Source organism: Lissotriton helveticus, chromosome 6 (assembly GCF_964261635.1).
Source record: "Lissotriton helveticus chromosome 6, aLisHel1.1, whole genome shotgun sequence".
NCBI lineage: Eukaryota > Metazoa > Chordata > Amphibia > Caudata > Salamandridae > Lissotriton > Lissotriton helveticus.
In genome coordinates, this window is record NC_136067.1 from 961,993,327 (window position 1) to 962,011,186 (window position 17,860).

The following is a 17,860-nucleotide window of genomic DNA, read 5'->3' on the forward strand; positions in this document are numbered from 1 at the left end:
ACGTTGGTGGTAATTGTAGAGTTCAACTTGTGTCACTATTGATCCAGCGGGCTATAGAAAATATATCATAAACTACGTTACCCAACTACATAACCTATAAACAAAATTCTATACTAAATATGGACCCATTTATGAACCTGATATATTTTGGGCCTACTGAATCAGGTGGTCAAAATAAATCTATATACACATTATCTACACACTATATACATATTTATACATTTGCAGAAAGAATATTGTCATTAGAATAAAACCCAATCATTTAAACGACCACCATAGGCGACGTGATCTAGCTAAAGGTAACCTACACTTCTGAATAACCAAGACCAGCTTGTTTGTCAAAAGTAAGATTTTATTTTCTATTTTATGGTATATAAGTTGAAAGTTTTATAAATGAAATTTATATGCAATATAGCAAGCATGATGGTAAGAAATATGAGAAAAATACAATTTAAGCAATTGAATCAATTTAAAGAAATTATATAAAGTTTAGCATTTCTAAAACCTATTTCCCTAACTCAGCTAAATAGACAGAAATTAAAGTAAAGATCTTTGAGGATTCTTACGTGCTCCACGCAAAGTCCAGCAGCACATCACCCTCATCGGAAAGTCAGAAAGCAGCAGCCAGCCCAACCCTAAGGGCATGACTTTTTATACCTTTCTACGCTAACTAAACTAGCAAAGGAAAGTTTTCAGAAATCCTCGACGTCCCATTGGCTGAGAGTGACAAGTGACATGTCACCCGATTCTTAAAAAGTTCCACAAAATCATGTCTTACAAAGACCATTGTCTCTTCCACGTGAAGCCAGAAGCTTCCTGCGATTGCAACTTTGTATTAAGTCATCCTCGCAGCTTCCATAGTCTTTCAGTACAACCTCCGCGGATGCCAAGTTAAGGACTGACAAAAAGTTCACTTTCGACCTTGGCCATGTCCGACAGAATGATGTCAGCTCATCAGTTTTTGCTTTGTGAATGCAGCTTCAATAAACGTTTTAATTCAGAATGGGCGTCTCGTGACTTTCTGCAGAATTATAGATCAGCTCTTTTTCTGCGGCTCAAATAACTAGGCCCAAAAGCAGGCAACTTATGTTTTCTAGTATAAAACAAACACAAGAAAAGTATTAATGTAAGAAATAATGTAGATTCTGTATCCACCCCATGGTTTACTAATTAATTAACCCACCCGATTAATCAAAATGTTACCTAGCCATTGCAAACAAATAAAGCAGCGTTTATATTTACCAGTCTCCGTTTTTCTATGAGACCCATATGCACCTAGAATAGTAGAAATGACATCACACAGACAAGGAAAAGCAAAACAAGCACATGCTTATTTTAAGTTTGCAGCAGTTAGTAATGACAAAAACGAAAACAATAAATTATTTTATTATTTTGCACGAACAAAAAGATGCAACAAATATGCACGTTTATGAGCACACATGTTAGTCCCCCCACGTGTAAAGTTTAATCTAAGTTGTATTAGTACGACATATCACAAATCATTAATAATTTTATTCATGTTATGGAAATGTGACTTTGCGAGTTTAAACAAAATTTTGTTTTCTATCTCGCTCCATCAACTCCCTCATCTGGTGATTAACAAATCACCACACCAGCACTCAAAATTTTGGTAAATTAAATTTTTAAGAAATCGATTCAAATTCAATTATTTTAGTAAACCTAAAAATCTGTTTCAGCATAATCTTTGCAATTAACATGACGCTCTCTATGTAACTCCTGTAACTCGATCTCCCTTTCCTCTTCTTTTCTCAGTTTATAAATTCTCTTCTTTTCCTTTAACTGTTTCTTTCTTTTATGTAACAAACAACCTACTTTAGTCAAAATAAAAATGAAAAATATTATAATCAAAGGTGCCAAAATCTTGCCAAGAATTGAACTTCCGATATTATGAAACCAGTTTTTAATTGCTTGAAACCTTTTTGAAAGTTTCCCTGTAAAATCTTCTTCTTCTAAAGGAATTATCTCTGAATGCATTTGTGTAATATTCTTAATATACATTTCGATATTCTTACTTTCATCCGGTATATATGTACAGCAATGTTGGACATGTAAAATACCACAGACTCCTCCCTCTTTTGCTAGGAGTATGTCTAAAGCAAGGCGATCTTGAATTACCATAGATCTAATTGCAATAACTTCAACGTTCACTAATTGAAACCCATCAGCAGTGTCAGTTGATAATCTATCAACTATAGTGGACAATTTTCTGATTCTCCCTGCATTTAGGGTTATACCAACAAAAGGAATTACAGCTTGAAAAATATCTCCCAGAACTTCAGTAAAAGTTTCTCTTTTAGCTCTATTTACATAATTATGAATTTTAAACAATCCTTCTGAATCTCTGTCAACATGAAACACTTTAGGAAAAACAATTCCCACATAACAAGTTCCATACCAGTGGTCAGGAAGGTTATAGTAAGCTTTGTCACCACAAACAAAATAAATTCCAGGAAATATAGGATCTTTTCCACCTTTAAATCCCCAACCTCCCATAATCTGATAAGTATCTTCACAGTTGCTTGCACCTACAAAATAATTATCAAAAAGTGTATTATCTCTTCTAATGCAAAGCTTTCCACTAACAGGTTTGTCTATGTGAATTGCAATATTTTCAAGCATTTTGCCATTTAATTTCTCATCCTCTTTTTGCCAGAAGGATGACTTAGTCTGTTTGACTAATTCATTTCTCTTATAAATTGCTCTTCTCTCCTCAACCATATTCAAAAATTTCTTTCCTTCAGCACTTAATTTACATGTTAGATTATTCTTGTAAGCATACTCGTAAGTGAGTTCGTTAGTAACAAGGAAATATTCTCTCAATTGTTTTGCTTTCTTATGCCTATTTAAAGCATTATCAATCTTAACATTAGCAAAAATCTCATCATAATTTGAATAGTAATATTCTAAACGTCCAGTTTGATAAAATAAACTAGTTAATACACTACATGTAACAGCATAAGTGAGAGGAAGCATATTATATGTTACTCCCTCAGAAACAGAAGCAGGTAACTTAACACAGACATAACAGTCCTTTGCATCCATTACCTTTACATATTCACTCAAAAGCTTTGTGAATGTATTGCTTGAAAAATCACCTATTGATTTATCTTGATGGATGTTAGGCTGATGATCAATTACTTTTGCAGATGCACTATGTTTAGTTTGGCTAACCAGAGCTTTGCTTGTTATGTTAACTTTGTGTAATTCTCTATTCATTTCTAAAGGGATAATCACAGCTAGTACTAACCAGAGCAGAACTAAAATGAGCAGACACACCAGAGTCATCTTACAGCATCTTTTAAAAACAGAACATTTTGAAGTGCTCTCCTTAACGTAAGGCATTTTTAGGTTAGTTTTAGCCTCAAAAAATAAAAATAAATTTTAAAATTTATATACACCCCCCTTTTAAAATATATTTTTCTTTTATGACCCTAAACAAGATTTCTTCGACCTTCTGTCATACATAAGTTTTCTTCAACTAAACAGTTTTTCTTCGACCTTGTGTCAACTAACAGATTTTCTTCAGCCTTTTGCCAATTCAATAATTCTGTACTTCAATCATTGTCACTAATTTCTTGGATTTCGTTTTCTTCTTCACTACTATCATATATGTCAATAACAGGTGGAATTACTAAGTAAGTCCACTCAGGAGACTTATATTTCTGGTTTGGTCTAATTATTCTCTTCCCTTTTCCCGATATCACTTCAATTTTTCTTCCAACTCCAACTTCTTTTCCTGGACTCTTTTGACTACTTATTTCTTCAACTTGTTCTATTGGCTTTTTGATCAATCTGACTCTCAATCTTCCACCAGGCCAGTAGTCTGCTTTTCTCACGTACTTCTTCTTTGGTTCAGAATTATTTGATTCTGACTTCCAAGTCCTTTTCTTTCCGTTTTCACTTCCACCTTCCACGTCACTTTCTTCAGTTTCGTAGTCTGAAATTTCAATTGACTCAGGAACTTCTCTATTCGGCAATTTCACTCCTTCAGGAACTTCACTTTGTCTTCCATCACTGGTACTCGGTAATTCGTTCTCCTCCTCTTCCTCAATTACCTCTAGCTTCCCAGATTTTGGATTTCTGTTCCTTACTTCAGAGCTTGTTCTCTGCCTTTCGATACTCTCCTGGTCTGAAACTTCCTTTGGTTCAGCTTCTTTGTCTTCAATAGAGACAACTGAATCCTCAGTTATCTTTCCTTTTAACAGATTCTCTTCTCCTTCAGAATCTATTTCAATTATTTCTAAGTCTTTTCTTGTCAGATTTCCATTCACTGGCACAGTTTCCAGATGTCGACTTTCTTGTCGATCTTCAGAGTCTGGAATTACTTCACCTTCTGTTCTGTCTTCTGCTTCAGAATCAGAATCATCTGTGGTATCACTTTCAACATCAGAACTCTCAGGAGTTGGTACTGGAATAGTATGACTTGGATGAATCCAGCGTTTCAATCCTCTGCACTTTACAGCATTAGTAGTGATCAAAATTATCTGCCTAGGTTTCTGCCATCTAGGAGATAGACAATTCCTTCTCCGATGTACTTTCGTTCTGACCCAGTCTCCAGGTCTCAGATCATGTGTCAAAACTTTGTCATTTGATTGAGCTTCAGTTCCCACCTGATTAGACACAGAAGTTACCATATCAGATAACCTTTTACAGTAATCCAAAATTGCACTGTCATTTATGCTCAACAGTTTACCTACAGGTACAAAAGCTTGCCTCATAACTCTTCCCATTATAATTTCATGAGGACTCAGACCTGTCTTTTTATCTGGTGTACTTCTTAATGACATCAAAACAAGTGGAAGAGCATCAGTCCACTTAACTCCTGTTTCTAGACACATTTTTCCAATTCTGTTTTTGATAGTTCCATTTATTTGTTCGACTACACCTGATGCCTCTGGTCTGTATGCACAGTGTATTTTCTGCTCAATGCTCAAAGCTTCACAAATTAACTTCAACAGTTTGTTATCAAAATGGCTTCCTCCATCACTCTCAATAGTGACTGGAAAACCGTACCTTGGGATGATTTCTCTGAGCATTAGTTTTGCTACTGTAATTGAATCACAATGTCTTGTAGGGAAAGCCTCTACCCACCTTGAGAATAAGCATACAATTACAAGTACATATTTCAAACAGTTGTGTAAGGGCATTTCAATGAAATCTATTTGTAACCTGGTAAAGGGACCACCCTCTCGACCAATTATTCCTGTCCCCACCACTGATTTTCTGTTTGGATTCATTTGTTGGCATGACAAACACCTTTGACAAAAAGATTCTGCAATGGTTCTAAATTTTGTATTGAACCATGTTTCTCTAAAAAGTCTGACCATAGAATCTCTTCCTAAATGTGCAGGACCATGATATAATCTGGCCATGTCAGCAATCAAGCAATTTGGTAAGACTATTCTGCCATCTTTGTAAACCCACACTCCATCTTCTTCACGTGGTCTACAATCTGATCTTAACCATAGGTCTTTTTCTTCATCATCTGCTTCTTTTTGTAAATCCCTAATCTCATGCCATGTTTCTACAACAGTTGTTAGCATTAATGAATTTGAATCAGTTTCTTTACTCCTATTCCGATTGTAAGAATAATTTTTCCTTGCGCAGTATTTTGCTGTTTCATCTGCGAAGGCATTTCCCTTGGAAATATAATCAGTTCCTCTAGTGTGCGCTGCACATTTGACTATGACAATTTCTTTTGGTAATTGTATTGCTTCAATTAATCTCCTAATAAAAACTGCATTTTTAATTGGCGATCCTGTTGATGTCATGTATCCTCTCTGTGACCAGAGTTGTCCATAATCATGCACAACTCCGTACCCATACTGACTATCAGTAATGATGGTAACTCTTATATCTTTTGATATTTCACATGCACGAATTAAAGCAATCAATTCAGCCACTTGTGCTGAACGAACTCCTTCAAGACATGATGCTTCTTCAACATCTTCGACTGTACAAACTGAGTATGAAGCTTTCAAGACACCTCCTTCGGATCTTAAGCATGAGCCATCTACAAAGTAGACAAAATCCGATTCAGACAAAGGTCTGTCTTTGATGTCTTTTCTTGGTTTAGTGCAGAATTCCATGACATCTAAACATTCATGTTCTGTCTCAATGTCCTCAACAATTTCGGAATCAGGCAGTAATGTAGAAGGATTCAGATTCAAACATCTTGAAATCGAAACATTATCTGCTCCCAGTATGATTTTCTCATACTTTGTCAATCTGCTACTTGTTAAATGTTGAGTCTTACCTCTTGTCAGTAATATTTCAACTGAATGAGGCACAAAAACTTTCACAGGAAATCCCATAATGATTCCTTCACTTTGTTCAAGGCTGATACTTGTAGCTGCAACTGCTTTTAAACAACCTGGTAATGCTTTTGCAATTGGATCAAGAACTGCAGAGAAGTATGCAATAGGTTTCTTTAAATTTCCATGTCTCTGAATTAACACAGATAATGCACATCCTTCTCTCTCACTGCAATACAGTTCAAAATCTTTCTCATAATTTGGCATACCCAAAGCAGGAGCTTGGCATAAGCTCTTTTTCAGGTTCTCAAAAGATTCCATCTCAGCATCATTGAGAATAATTGGATCTTTTACATCTGATTTGGTCAGTCTTTGTAGTGGTTTTGCAATTACTGAAAATCCACTTATCCATTGTCGACAGTAACCTACCATTCCCAGGAACATTCTGACCTGTCTTTGTGTTCTTGGCGGTAACATTGCTTGAATCATTTTTATTCTCTCTATTGTTACTTGTCTTTTTCCCTTTGCAATTCTGTGACCAAGATATTTTACTTCTTGTTTGCAAAACTGTAGTTTTGCTGGGGACACTTTATGTCCTTCTTCTGCAAGGCGATTTAACAGAATTATTGTGTCTGTTACACAATTTTCTCTTGTCTTTGCAGCTATTAACAAATCATCAATATACTGCACCAATGTAGACCTACCTGGTAAGTCTAAATTTTCTAATGATCTTTTTAACAGTTCGTTAAAGATTGAAGGACTTTCTGTATAGCCCTGAGGGATTCTTGTCCATCCAAGGGTCTTACCTTGGAATCTGAAAGCAAAGATTTCATAACTGTCTGGGTGTAAGGGAACAGTAAAGAATGCATTGCAAAGGTCAATAACTGTGTACCATTCAGCATCATGTGGAATCTGAAATAGAATTACTGCTGGATTTGGAACCACAGGACAACATGGAATGACAATTTGATTAACCTTTCTCAAATCTTGTACGATCCTAAATGTTCCGTTAGACTTTTTAACTCCCATAATTGGTGAATTACAAGAGCTACTCTTCATTTCCTTTAATACACCTTGCTTGATTAACTTTTCAATTATAGGTGTAATACCTTCAATTGTCTCTGTTTTCATTTTATACTGTGGAGTGTTTGGAAATTCTATTCCCTGTTTCAATGCAATTTTAACAGGATCTACGTTTTTCATCAGACCCATTTCATTCCCAGTAAAATCCCATATTTCAGATTTCACTGTTTCCTTTAGCTCTTCAGGTAAATCCTTTTCTTCAAATGCAGGAAACAATTTTGTTTCTTCTGCTTCCATCATCATCATTGTCATTCTGTACAAACCATCTTCCTCCATTGTTTGTAACTCAACTCCTTCAGGAGAACAATATATTCTACAATTCATTTTACATAGGATGTCTCTACCTAATAGATTTACTGGACTACTATTACAAACCACAAATCTGTGTTTGTCTCTGTAATTTCCAATTTCAACTGGTACTGGATCAGTTAAGTCTGTTTTAATTTGCTGATTACTTACTCCCACAACTTGGATGGTATCCCCAGAGAGAGGTAGGTTTTCAATTTCCACTGATCTAACAGTAGAACGGGTAGCACCAGTGTCCACTAGAAAAGTGATATCTACATCATTAACTTTCCCGTTTACATAAGGACCAGACTGGTCAACCTCAAGAGTGGCTCCAACAACACACTCTTCCTCCTCTCTCGGGCACCGTCAGCAATAATCATCAGAATCACTGTCTTGACTTTCTGTTAATAAAAATTGTTGTGAAGCATTTTGCATTTGAACCTTTTGCTGCTTTTGCTGTTTTTGTGGTTTTATTACCTGTTCACATCCCTGAAATCCCACGTTTGGATTATATTTTTGAACTCCCCCACAATTCGGAAAAGGTGGTTGTGGCAATTGGTCTTGACGATTATTCACCTGTTGTTGTTGCTGTTGTTGTAACTGTCGCTGAATATTAAATTCATTTAACCCCTGTTGCATCTGTAGCTGTTGCTGCAGGTTAACACCATTCTGCATCTGTGGATTTAATAAGGGATTCTTTGAGTTTCTAGGAGGATGAGGACACTCGTCCCTCCAATGTCCAATTTCGCCACAATTAAAACAAGGTAATCTTTGTTTCAGTTCTTCTATCTTTGGGCTAAATTTCTTTGGGAAATTATTACCTTTAAACTTTCCTTGTATCTGGTTTGTATTTCCAGTTTGAACAAAATTAGTGTTCTTATTTCCCATGCTGGCAATCTGTTGCTCAGCCACCTTTACCTGAGCCCACATGGCTTTCTCCTTCAGCTTCTTCTGTTTTACTTCTAATTCATCGCTACAATATTTTGCTTTTCTTAGTATATCATCTACAGATAGTGCTTGCCATCCGACAATACTAGTTCTGATCATTTCTCCAATTTCAGGTTTTAGTCCATAAACAAATCTATAGATAAAATGACTCATGTCTTTTTCATCTAATTTTTCATAACCACTGTATTGTTTAAAGATTAACAATAGTCTTTCATAAAAAGAATGAACTGATTCTTTTGTTTCCTGTTCTGTTCTTTCTATTTTAACCCAATCAACTTCTTTGGGTGGAATTTTGTTTTTCATCCAGACAATTACTTTCTCATAGAAATCCATTACAAGTGGATTTGGGGCACCTGTTTCTTTAATTCGTTCAGGTTCTGTTTTTGGCCAACTAATAGATATTTTACATTCTGTCCAAAGATCAGATGGAACTACAATGTCAAAAAATCCATCCAAATCAATCCACAGAACTTTTGACACCTTAATAAATCTATCGACTTGCCTGTACCACTCAACTGGTTTCTCTCTTAATTTTGGAAAGTCATTTGTGAATAACAGAATGTCTTGTCTCGACCATGGGACATGAACATATCCTCCACCTGCAACTTCTCTCATTGGAAATTGTTTTGACAATTTTTCTAATCTTTCATCTTCCTTCCTTTTGGTCCATTTCACTCTCCATTTGTTCAATTCTCCTAGCTTTTTGATATAGACAATCAAATCTTTAATGTGAACTATTCTTCCCATTGAGTTCAAACTCTCAATGTCACTTTCTGAAAAATCTAATCTGTAATGTTTTGCAAAATTCTTTTGTTTACTTACATCGATTTCAAGTTCTGCAGCTAGATCCTCTAATTGATCATATTTATTTTTCGTTTTCCATTGAATACTTTTGCAAATGAATAGTAGTTCATCATCCCGATAATAATTTAAACTATCTGGACCAATTGTTCCAATTATTAATTCTTCTATATTCGCTTTTAATTTGGCCACATCAAGTTTTGGTGTGGTTACCCTGACTTCAGGACTTCCTACATCTGACATAGCACCCATTGGTGTTTTTGGAGATAAATCCTCATTAAAGGTTAAATCAGGCATTCTCGATCTAGAAGTGTTTAATTCAGTCAAGTCTGAATAAAATTTTTCAGTAGGCTTTTGAATTTCTGTATTTAAAGGAATAGTTAATCCATTTTTGTTTGTATCTCTTTGATCAAATACAGGCTGAACAGGACCTATTGTTACTGGAACTGTGACAGCTTCCATGCCTTTTGTCATTCTTTTAATTAATTCTTCTTTAGACCTTAAATATTCATTATAATCAACATCCTCAACATTTCTTGTCTCTCTTGCATAATCTTTTGGAGGTTCCCTTGCTCTTGGAGTCATTGAAAAATGTCTGCCTTCATTTCGAGCATTCTCAAACTCTGATCTTCTAGGTGTTTCAGTGATTTCACTATTATTTGGATAAAGTTTAGGAGCTTCACTAATTGGAGGTGCACTCGGTGAAGTTTCAGTAGAAACCACCGGAGTAGACCATGATCTAGGAGGTCTCAAAGGCTGATTAGGCTGTTTCTTTCTAGCAGTTGTATATATTTCTTCCATAACTGCATCCTCAGATTCACTTTCCATAGATTTTCCTGTAGGAGAACCCATTACCATTTCATGAATTAAATACAATCCTTCACTCATGTTTCCCTGTCTCCACATTCGCAATCTATCTTCATGAGTTTCTCTTTTCCATGATGGATTTTTAGAATGTCTTTTAATTCCACTAGCTTCTCTTTGTAACTGATACATCTCGTCTTCCCACTCAACTAAAGCTTCAAATTGAGTTGGTCTCGGTTTTGGAACAAGAGCATTCATTTTCTCTCGTAAATTTCTTAAAACTCTTACATTAAATGAACCATCATCAGGCCAAGCTAAAACACCGTCGTTTTTAGTATAACGTTTCCAACTGTCGAACCATAAGACAGTATGATATCCGTATTCACCTTCCATGTACGCTGCAGGTGTTTTATACTTATGAAGTAGTTTACCACCTCGCGTTTCGATTTTCTTGTCGGGTGAAAATAAATTCTTAAATTTCTGAAATAATGTTGTCCTTTTCTCAACATGTTTAAAATGATAACTCATCTTTAAAAGTTAAATTTAATTCACAAAATTGTTCGTAAAATATTTCCGGGATGTTCCGCGAAACAACCAATCCGTGCGCGAAACACACCAACAAGCCAATGGCAGTTGAGCTACGTCACTTTTCAGCTCGACCAATAAATTTGGAGAATTTTCGAAGGACCAATCAGCTCACAGGCCGTCAGAGACTCAGGAGCCAATCAGAATACAACCTGTGACGTAGGTCACCCAATCCCAGCGCGGCTCTGTGACGTACACAGCAGCTGCGGTTTCTCGCTTCTCACTCCTGGCGCTTACCCCTCCTTCACAGAATCTTTTCACAGCGCCATTTTAAGAACACTTCTCAGTGTAATTTCAGTGTAAATTAATTCTTAACAATGACTATAAAGACAACATCTGTTCGTTTCACTAATTAGGATAGTTTACATACATTCAAGTATCCACACTTCGGAATAGACGGCGCTATTCACACTAAGGATAATATTCAATTGTCAGTAGAGTAACCTTACCCCACCCTTCTAACACGTATAATTATGAACTCGCTTTGCTCTGAACCCACCGCGAAGTGAAAGTTCTAAGAGTTCCACTTGAACATAAAATACAATTCAAACTCGCACTTTTACACGGAAAATTCCCTAAATTCAAACACACATGAAATCCGTACAGGACTCTCACCTGTTTATAGAATTCATGCACCGTTAGCAAAATAACGACGTTATCCGTACAGGGCTCTCACCTGTTTATAGATATGAAACATGTACCCGTACAGGACTCTAACCTGTTTATAGATAATCATGCACCAACGTTAATTTTACCCTTCACTCAAGCTCGGAAATAACTAATACTCTCATCACAGTGAGTTTTATGGAAGGCACTTTGTCCCTATTCTCATGCTGCTTTGATTTCTTAGAAAATCCTCACTATACAAGATTCAGACCTAGCCCTATAACTGTGCTGCTCGGCGACAACACTATGGTACACGGCGATACCTCTTGTGATACTCGGCGATATCACTACAAACTGAACAGATGGCTTGCGTGACTAAATTCTCGCCACACAATCTATACCGGTATAGCTTACAGATAGGCACGAAAAACGAACTTAACATGTGTTAAAACATCGATCCTATTTCCATACCATGACGTAACTCTTAGCAACCAACATATTACCTTGGTTACCTCCTAGCAACCATCAATTTCTGCTACCAGAGAATTGATCCAGCGGGCTATAGAAAATATATCATAAACTACGTTACCCAACTACATAACCTATAAACAAAATTCTATACTAAATATGGACCCATTTATGAACCTGATATATTTTGGGCCTACTGAATCAGGTGGTCAAAATAAATCTATATACACATTATCTACACACTATATACATATTTATACATTTGCAGAAAGAATATTGTCATTAGAATAAAACCCAATCATTTAAACGACCACCATAGGCGACGTGATCTAGCTAAAGGTAACCTACACTTCTGAATAACCAAGACCAGCTTGTTTGTCAAAAGTAAGATTTTATTTTCTATTTTATGGTATATAAGTTGAAAGTTTTATAAATGAAATTTATATGCAATATAGCAAGCATGATGGTAAGAAATATGAGAAAAATACAATTTAAGCAATTGAATCAATTTAAAGAAATTATATAAAGTTTAGCATTTCTAAAACCTATTTCCCTAACTCAGCTAAATAGACAGAAATTAAAGTAAAGATCTTTGAGGATTCTTACGTGCTCCACGCAAAGTCCAGCAGCACATCACCCTCATCGGAAAGTCAGAAAGCAGCAGCCAGCCCAACCCTAAGGGCATGACTTTTTATACCTTTCTACGCTAACTAAACTAGCAAAGGAAAGTTTTCAGAAATCTTCGACGTCCCATTGGCTGAGAATGACAAGTGACATGTCACCCGATTCTTAAAAAGTTCCACAAAATCATGTCTTACAAAGACCATTGTCTCTTCCACGTGAAGCCAGAAGCTTCCTGCGATTGCAACTTTGTATTAAGTCATCCTCGCAGCTTCCATAGTCTTTCAGTACAACCTCCGCGGATGCCAAGTTAAGGACTGACAAAAAGTTCACTTTCGACCTTGGCCATGTCCGACAGAATGATGTCAGCTCATCAGTTTTTGCTTTGTGAATGCAGCTTCAATAAACGTTTTAATTCAGAATGGGCGTCTCGTGACTTTCTGCAGAATTATAGATCAGCTCTTTTTCTGCGGCTCAAATAACTAGGCCCAAAAGCAGGCAACTTATGTTTTCTAGTATAAAACAAACACAAGAAAAGTATTAATGTAAGAAATAATGTAGATTCTGTATCCACCCCATGGTTTACTAATTAATTAACCCACCCGATTAATCAAAATGTTACCTAGCCATTGCAAACAAATAAAGCAGCGTTTATATTTACCAGTCTCCGTTTTTCTATGAGACCCATATGCACCTAGAATAGTAGAAATGACATCACACAGACAAGGAAAAGCAAAACAAGCACATGCTTATTTTAAGTTTGCAGCAGTTAGTAATGACAAAAACGAAAACAATAAATTATTTTATTATTTTGCACGAACAAAAAGATGCAACAAATATGCACGTTTATGAACACACATGTTAGTCCCCCCACGTGTAAAGTTTAATCTAAGTTGTATTAGTACGACATATCACAAATCATTAATAATTTTATTCATGTTATGGAAATGTGACTTTGCGAGTTTAAACAAAATTTTGTTTTCTATCTCGCTCCATCACTATCCAAAGTGAGTTATAGTTATAAATCTACCATGCCAACTACAGTATTTTGGGTACCTATTATATCAACAGCTAATATTTCCCAAGATTTATTAGGAACTTGCACTGGAGACATGGAAGTGTTTCTAGTAATCTTGGTTTTATCACTCTGTGCACAAGCTAAGCAATTTTTTACCTTGTCTTCTAGAATGGTATCCATCCCTGGGAACCAATAATGTAATGTAGCTTTATTCTTGGTCAAGCTCCTGCCAGTATGTCCTTCATGAACTAAATCAGCTTTTCTCTCTCACAAATTTCTAGGGGGAACAACTTTCTCACCCCTTTTGATTCAGTTTTCCTCTATACTCAAGTCATACCTAACACTCCAGTATGGTTAGAGATCCTCCTCTAAAGTTTTTTTTGTTCACTGGCCATCCTTGGACTATTCTATTTTTGACTTTCTCTAAAATGTTATCATCCACAGTGTCCCTTTCCCATTCTTCTTTGCCTATATATGCCAAACACACTCATAAAAAATGGAATTTTTGTATTTATCCTCCTCATTGCGCCCCATTGCTCCTTGTTGTTATTGTTGCGGCCATTTTCCTGGTTGACCCGAGCCCTCCCTCGACCTCGCTCCCGCCTCCCAGCGGCCCCTCCCACCCACGAGAGCTACGGGCCGTCCTTACCCACACAGAGAGCTGTGACCATCTTGCCTCCAACGCGAGTGGTCGCTCCCCTCGCTTCCTCCCTCACCCCTCATCTGTGGTATCGTAGCGCTGACCTTTGCATCTGCCTCTCAGCTAGCGCGCTCGTTTGTCTGTTTAATATTATCATAGCGCTTTGACTGACTGTAGCGCTGACCTTTGCTTCTGCCTCTCAGCTAGCGCGCTCGTTTGTTTGTTTAATATTATCATAGCGCTTTGACTGACTGTAGCGCTGACCTCTGCATCTGCCTTTCAGCTAGCGCGCACGTTGTTTAAATATTTTCATAGCGCTTTAGCTGACTGTGCACTGTTTTATATTCGCTGTGCATTACCTGTGATTTTATTGGCTGCTCATTGTCCGTGATTACATAGGCTGTGTGAACTCGAGATTGCATCACTATTTGCTCTGTCTCCGCGCTCGAACCCGCTCCCACCACAACAGTATCTGTAACATATTTTGGACCTCATTGCGCCCCATTGCTCCTTGTTGTTATTGTTGCGGCCATTTTCCTGGTTGACCCGAGCCCTCCCTCGACCTCGCTCCCGCCTCCCAGCGGCCCCTCCCACCCACGAGAGCTACGGGCCGTCCTTACCCACACAGAGAGCTGTGACCATCTTGCCTCCAACGCGAGTGGTCGCTCCCCTCGCTTCCTCCCTCACCCCTCATCTGTGGTATCGTAGCGCTGACCTTTGCATCTGCCTCTCAGCTAGCGCGCTCGTTTGTCTGTTTAATATTATCATAGCGCTTTGACTGACTGTAGCGCTGACCTTTGCTTCTGCCTCTCAGCTAGCGCGCTCGTTTGTTTGTTTAATATTATCATAGCGCTTTGACTGACTGTAGCGCTGACCTCTGCATCTGCCTTTCAGCTAGCGCGCACGTTGTTTAAATATTTTCATAGCGCTTTAGCTGACTGTGCACTGTTTTATATTCGCTGTGCATTACCTGTGATTTTATTGGCTGCTCATTGTCCGTGATTACATAGGCTGTGTGAACTCGAGATTGCATCACTATTTGCTCTGTCTCCGCGCTCGAACCCGCTCCCACCACAACAGTATCTGTAACATATTTTGGACCTCATTGCGCCCCATTGCTCCTTGTTGTTATTGTTGCGGCCATTTTCCTGGTTGACCCGAGCCCTCCCTCGACCTCGCTCCCGCTTCCCAGCGGCCCCTCCCACGCTCCGCCCCCTCCACTATCCATTTATGGACAGATGGACTTACGTGCAGCGTCCACGCGCTGCGGCCGCGCCGAAGGTGCGCCAAAGGTAAGCCCGTCTACGCCCGTCCGCGCCTGGACCGCGCCCAGCGCCAGACCCCCTGTTCCCCGCACTGTCCAGCCCACTCGCATCACATACGATGCCACCACCCTACTAGCCCTTAACCCCGGCCGTTCCCCCAACTGCGTCCAAGCCGCTCCTGGACATACCCAAGGACCCTTCTCTTGCAACTCCTGCAAGTTCGACGGCACCAAAACCTACTCCTCATCCACCAACACCAAACAGAGACCTAACGCCAACCACCTAAATTGCATCCTGCTCAACACCCGCTCGGTCCACAGACACGCCATCGATCTCTGGAATCTCCTTGACACCATTTCTCCGGACGTCGCCTTCCTAACTGAAACATGGATGAATGCTTCCTCAGCCCCAGACATCACCATTGCCATCCCGGAAGGATACAAGATCATCCGTAAGGACCGCATCAAGCAAACAGGAGGAGGCATCGCTATCGTCCATAAGAGCTCTATCCGCATTACAACCAACTCTGACGTCAACCTTGCCAGCGCCGAACACCTCCACTTCCAGATCCACACTGACCCCAAAACCACACTCAGAGGCACCCTCCTCTACCGGCCCCCAGGACCCCGTGCACAATTCAGTGACGACATCATTGACTTTATCACCCCACACGCCCTCCCCTCCGAAGACTACATTCTTTTGGGAGACCTCAATTTCCACCTGGAAAAGAGCTATGACAGCAGTACCACTACCCTTCTGGACAATCTCGCCGACCTCGGACTCAAACAACTTGTCTCTACGCCCACCCACATCGCAGGTCACACACTCAACCCTATCTTCACCTCCAGCAAACATGTCTCATTCAGTCACACCACAGCTCTTCATTGGACGGACCACAACTGCGTTCACTTTATCTACAATAAGACCACAATCCACAACCATCTTCAACCCACCCTGCGAAGAAATTGGAACAAAATCACCATCGACCAGATCTCCTCATCGCTTCTCCTAAACCCCCCTGCCCTCTCCTCAAACCCCGACCAAGCAGCCATTAACCTCACCCAATGGCTATCCAACAGCGCCGACAGCCTAGCACCGTTGAAAAAACGTCAAATCAAACTAGGCAGCAAAAACGCCTCCTGGTTCAACGATGATCTCAAGAAATCGAAGAAACTCTGTCGCTCCCTCGAGAAGACCTGGAAAAAAGACCCAAACACCAGCACCAGGGACGCCTTCAAAAACGCCACCCGCATACACCACCAACTTATCCGGTCTGCCAAGAAAGCCGCATTCAAAGACCGACTAGACAACAACGCCCACAACAGCAAGGAGTTATTCAACATCGTCAAAGAATTTACAAACCCATCAGCCAACTCCAACGACATCACCCCCTCCCAAGCCCTCTGCAACTCCCTTGCTTCCTTCTTCCACAACAAAATCGCAGACATCCACAACAGCTTCGACAACCAACCCGGAAACCAACGCACCCAACCTTCTGCAGAACCGTCACCCCCCTTGAACATCCTTAACGACTGGACCCCAATCTCCACTGAGGACACCATCCGCCTGATGAACTCCATCCACTCAGGATCCCCAACTGACCCATGCCCTCACCACATCTTCAACAAAGCAGACTCCATCATAGCACCACACCTCTGAGATGTCATCAACTGCTCCCTCAACTCCGCCTCCTTTCCGGAAAGCTGGAAACACGCAGAACTCAGCGCCCTTCTGAAAAAACCCACAGCTGACCCCACCGAACTCAAAAACTACCGCCCCATCTCGCTTCTTCCATTCCCGGCCAGTCATCGAGAAAGCTGTCAACAACCAGATCGCCGCCTTCCTCGAAACCAACAAATCCCTCGACTCCTCACAGACCGGATTCCGAGCCAAACACAGCACTGAGACCGCACTCATAGCTGCAACAGACGACATTCGAACTCTACTGGACAACGGAGACACAGTCGCCCTCATCCTCCTCGACCTCTCCGCGGCCTTCGACACAGTCTGTCATAGCACGCTCCTACAGCGCCTCAGAAACGTCGGAATCCAAGGAAAAGCACTGGAATGGATCACCTCGTTCCTCACCGGAAGAACCCAGAGAGTCCGCCTCCCGCCATTCAAGTCAGAAGCCACTGAAGTCATTTGCGGCGTACCACAAGGATCTTCACTCAGCCCCACCCTCTTCAACGTATACATGAGCCCCCTTCCGGCCATCGCTCGCCAACACAACCTCAACATCATCTCCTACGCTGACGACACTCAACTGATCCTCTCACTCACCAAAGACCCCAACACCGCCAAAACCAACTTACACGAAGGAATTAATAAAGTAGCCGATTGGATGAAACACAGCCGCCTGAAACTGAACTCTGACAAAACAGAAGTCCTCATCTTAGGCACCTCTTCCTCCGCCTGGGATGACTCTTGGTGGCCAGAGGCCCTCGGTAAAGCACCA